The following is a 5,707-nucleotide window of genomic DNA, read 5'->3' on the forward strand; positions in this document are numbered from 1 at the left end:
GGGATCCTCTGATGCTTAAGTCAGGTCAAGGGAATCTGGGTCTAAGTTGAAGAGTGGGGGGAGAGCATGAGATCTTGCGTACCTGTAGCAATGGGGTCTTATTGTACTTATACTTGACTATCAGACGATCTAGGTCCGTTAATCTCGGCACGATTCACTCAATCAGCGGGATTCTATGATCGTAGAGATACGACCCATAATCCGGAGATCGTGTGACATATCGTGTGTATCTGCGGGCGAGACAGTCGGTTGTGTCTTTTTAAGGTAGTTTCCTAGTTTGGCGCATAATGCACCCACATTTCACCCCTGCCTCGGTTCGGGACATCTCTCTTTGGAGGAAAATGAAGATGAGGACAAGGATAAGCCCTCGACTCGGATGTCATTTTCTTAGGCAGCGTTCATCATCTCGAATACTTGGTTGTCTGACCGAACTAAAATGATGTTGGTCCTTGGGACTATAAGGAGCTCGAATCTTCCCATAACAAAAATAATTAGGATATAGAAATCTCTAATTAATAGAATACGAAGTTAATTCATCTTCTTGAGTTGGTAACCTAACTAGAATCAAATTTCAATCCATTCTAATCAAAAGATAATTAAGTGAAATCAATTAACAATTATTTAATAAAATAAAAATTGAGATAGAATAATCTCTCGTAATGATATAGGTAATTAATCATGAAAAATTAAAAGCATTTATTATACATGTAGTTTACAATAAATTAATCAATTTTACAGATTGATTCATTCCTAATTTAGGAATTCAATCGTACACAATCACAAATTTAAATTAAAAAACCAATTGTTATTGCCCAAATCTGAATATGTAGGTACCACCTCCGTAGACGTCCGGATACTTACAATAATAGTATGTAAAGGATAGTGGGGGCACCAGTTGTGCCCGGGGACTAGAGCAAGGCATCGGACCGAGTCGGACCGGATTGGGTCCAACTCAACTCTATCTGAATTCTACGTGGCCCAACCCGAACTCGGATCGATCCGGGACCAAGTCCGGGTCATTTGACCCGGACCGACCCGAACACCTACTAGCCTGAACCGATTCGAGTCCGACTCAGTGTGGAAAACCGAATCGGATCGGATTGGGCAAGGTTCGGATTGGTACTTTTGCAAATGAGGGCTATTTTGATGGAATGGTTTGGAACAATGGTTGGTCATTTTTAGGGGTCTCATTTTTATTAGAGATTTGGATTGATGGACTGGTTTTTGGAACAATGGTTGGTCATGCCATCTCTGTAATTGAAGTTTCTTTCATAGCAGCAAAAGAAATCTGTGAGTGAAGATGAGATATCCTAGAGATTAGCAGATTAACATCAGTTGCAGAAAAATGACATATGCAATACCTTAGTTTTGACAGTGTGCTGAACCCACCAAGGATAGGAACCGACATCAACTAGATACATTTTTCTGCAACTGAGAAATCTCTAGGAGAATCTGTTGAAGAAGAAGAGGAGAGGAATAAGATCGGGCGGGACGGCCGGACGAGGAGCCAGATACGGGCGTCGGGCAGAGCCGTAGAGGAGAGGAAGAAGATTGAAGAAGAAGAGGGGAAGGAGATCGATCGGGTAGGGTCGGGCAGTGGCGCTCGTTGGGTAGGGTAAGAAGAAAATAGGGTAAGAGTAAGAGATTTAGGGTATATATATATTTATACTACCCGACTACCGCTCCGGGTCGGGTCTGGTCGGTCCGGGTTTTCGGCTCGGATCGGTCCAGATACACCACTATCCGGACTCGACCAGAAAAATGATCGGATCTGTCCATCCAGACTCGATCAAGCCCGATCTAGGCCGTCGATTTTGTCCGGAACGGTACCGAGTCGGGTCGGATCCACTAGATCGGGTCCAGCATACCCACCTTTACCGGGGACCCTTCCATGCTCAAGTCAAGCGAGTCGAATTAAAGTAGAAACGTGACTTGAGTTAGGAGTTTTGGTGTTTACCTTCCTCCATTGGCAGCAAGTGTATTTATAGAGTGTTTAGTCAGATTTTGAACTGGCATATTCTAGTGGGATATGTTAGACTTGCATATCCTGGTAGTATATGCTAGATACGATGAATGGTTCTTATTTGAATGTGGGATATGTTTTCGAAAGTCTCACCGAGCCCACCTCAATCGACATAATCTTTAGTTAGAATCATATCAAATCTTTCCTTTCTTAGTTCGATGCAAGATTCTCTCTGGATTCACTGTTTATTGTTGACATTGAGGGCCTGTTTGGCCGGCCGTATTAGATGGTATTAGATGGGATTATATTGACAATCCTATCTGATAGATGGTGCTTGCATGTTTGGAAGAACTCCAAATACCTGGATGAAAATTACTTTGAGTTTCGTGCCTAAACCGCGGGATTTCGCTATCCCTCTACTTGATTTTCCAAATCCCACCCTGGGAGTTACAGCGAAAGGGTAGGGCCTCTACTCGTGGGTCCTAACATGATGCATATTTTTCATCCAAGCCATCCATCCGATTCTCCACACTATTTTAGCCTTCGAAACCAAAAATAAAGTCGATCCCCATCTCAAGTGGGCCACACCGTGAGGTACAAGTAATGGAAAGCTCCAGCGTCAACGACTCTTTCGGTTGCATGCGTAGAGTTTGGAGTGGGTTTCCACTCGTGGGATTCATCGTGAGGTATCCGTTAGATCCACACCATCTATCTCTTTATCCCAGTCATTTTAACCCCTTAGCCCAAAAATTAGTCCGATCCAGCCATCAGGTGGACCACACTACAGGTGACGGTGGTTTAGAACAGCTCCTCACATGAAAGCCTGTCTGGAGTTTCGCCCACCATTGAAACCTTCCTAAGGTCTAACGTGATGTTTATCTGCAGATCCCACCTGTACATAAGTTAACACAGAAACTAAAGAAGGGAAAAAATAAAGATCAACATGATCGAAAACTTTTGTGGCCCTTAAAAGTTTTTAATGGTAGGCATCACTCTCTCCACTGTTCTCTGTGGTGTGGTCCACTCGAGATTTAGATCGGACTCATTCTTTGGATAATATCCTAAAATGATCTCTCCAAATGGATGGTGGGTGTGGATACAAAACATACATCATGATGGGACCCACAGAACTTGGCAACGTCACTTACGTGGCATGTGCCGCGACTAACTGCTCTGTAGCTAACCAGCAACCCTCCCATACGGCTGTATACCAAACACGCCCACTATGCAACTTTACCATTACATCGTAAATCCATGTGTTCCCAAACAAGATTACGTGACATCCTTACCTTTCCAAATTCACTGCAAATCCACGACAATCACTGACAGTAGCTATGATGACATTATATGTAATTCCATCCCATCTAATCCTGTCTAATATAACTGGCCAAACAGGCCCTTAACTAGCTGACTCGTTCATGCTTGGAGAGTGGCTTAAGGCTTGGGTTTAAGGTTTTGGCTTGGTAATGGCTCGGATATGGCTTGGCTTATGTAGTGGCTCGGGTATGGCTCAACTTAGATAATGGCTTGGGTTCAGCTAGGGTTTGGTTTAGGCTTGAGAATAGTTGAGGTTTTAGGTAGGGTGTAGGGTTCCCAAGGATCATCCATGCTTCATCAAGTTGCTAGCTTAGGTGGGGTGTCTACAACAAGTAACTATGATTTATTTCTTCCTTTGTTTAGTTTTTTAATAGTGCAGTGCTAATTGATTTCGATTTTTAGTTTCTGTAAAGATGTCAAATCATCCGCGGTCGAAGAGGATGAAGCTGCCATCTACTACCGAGATGGATCGGCTCAAGGTCACTGCCAGGAGGATAACCCCATTAGCCCCTGCCTAGCGTTTTGCAGTGGGTCCTTTGTTGGGTAGGTTTGCTGAGTGTGTGGCAAGGAGGGCGGCGATTGAGATTTCCCTCGAAGTTCCTCCCCCGTCTGTTCAGGCGGAGGCAGAGGCAAATGTTGCAGCAGAGGCAAATGCTATAGCAGTTCTTATGGAGCGCAAGGGGGCAGATCTAATTCCATCCACATCGAGATCTCCCTCCCCGAGCATGCTCTTGAGGGAGGTAGTTAACTTGAAATTGTCTCCCGCCTGTGTTGAAGAGACACATGCTGAGGATGCCTGGGTTCCTAATGGTGCGTTTGAGCAGCAGAGCTCGGCTTATGAGGGGGTTACTATGGCAAGGGCATCGTCTTCCTCCCTTTTGAGACATATGGCCGTGTTGGCCAACTAGGAGTGAGGACATCTTCCCGAGGAGGAGGGGAATGCGTTGCTCTCCTTGTGCCCTGACCTCATCCTCTCAACTGTGGTGGCCATACATATAAAAGTGAGTATTATTTGTAGTTGCGGGCGCGTTACATTTATTTTCTTTTTATTTGTTTTATTCTTTTATGTATGTCTTGACCCTCCACTTTACTTTTTACAGGGCGCACTTGGGGCTCTTGCCATCCACCATTTTTTGCTTGATATGAAGGCCCGGATGACGCAAACCGAAAATTCGGGTTCACCGGAGCTGAGCTGCATGCAAAAACTTCTGAGTTGGAAGCGGCCGTGGAGGCCCAAGCGACGGCTCGCGCTGAAGTCAAGGTTCTTTAGGAGGCCTTAAGGGTCTCTTTAGAGGACTGCGAAGCAAGCGTTTCTCTTCTGGCTACCGAGCAGCACGAGATGGCTGACTTGGTAATAAGGGTCACCAAGTTGGAGGCAAGGGCCTCACTTGGCCGAGGCAGGATTTCGGGCAACCAAGGCAGAGGCATGCTCTATAAAAGATGAGGCCAGGCTTGTGAGAGTTAAGGCGGTGTTTCCTGCGAGAGAGGCAGTCGTCGTGGAAGTTTTTAAGGCATCTGAGGGGCAATTGGCTAAACTGGAGGAGACGTTTAGCGCTAGCTTTCAAAATTGTCGAGAAGACATTCAGCGTTGATATCCCAAGCTCAACTTGGGGTATTTAGATGATGATGCCATCGAGGTCCCTAAAGTCGTTGCTTCTGAGGCTGAAGAACTCCTGTAGACTTAAGGCTTTATTTATCTTTGTATTTATGTACTTTGTTTAATAGCTTTATAATAGTTTCTTTTATTATTAATAATAATAAATTACTTAGCTCGTTGTCTCATATGTCTATGTAGTGTGGCTTACATATTTTTATATGTTGATGGTCGAGCACATAAGCTTAGTAGATTAGTGGATGAGCACAAAAACTTAGTAGATAAATGGTCAAGTACGAAAACTTTTTCCTTTTATTAATAATGGAAAGTTTACAAGTAGCAATCAATTGTCGGCAAGTAGTTGGTTATACCACCCCAGTTCTCAAAACCTGAGTATGCTACTTGTTTCCTGAAAACCCGAGCATTAACCTTTAAAATGCAATTCTAAATTTAAACAATCTTTTCATCAATCAAAGTTAGCAGCAATTACTAGTATAGTAAATCATGCATTGAGTAAAAGTTAACAATAATCCAAATGTAGTGCTCATACATGACTTATACAAACAAAATACTAAAAGTATCCTAATAAAAAATAGAAATCTATCAACTAATGATAAAACTCAATATGTCCCACTAGGATCTTGTCTATCTCCTCAAATGCTCGATTTTTTCCATAAACCAAATAAACCGCATCAGCTCGCTCTACTCTTGCATCAACTAATATATTTTGATAGCATCAATGGCTATCACAATGAGGAATACTTTATAAGATTACACTAATCATTCGTAATCCATTATAGTTCGTAAGACATAGAAAGAGATATATTAAACAA

The sequence above is a fragment of the Magnolia sinica genome, chromosome 15, assembly GCF_029962835.1.
Source record: "Magnolia sinica isolate HGM2019 chromosome 15, MsV1, whole genome shotgun sequence".
NCBI lineage: Eukaryota > Viridiplantae > Streptophyta > Magnoliopsida > Magnoliales > Magnoliaceae > Magnolia > Magnolia sinica.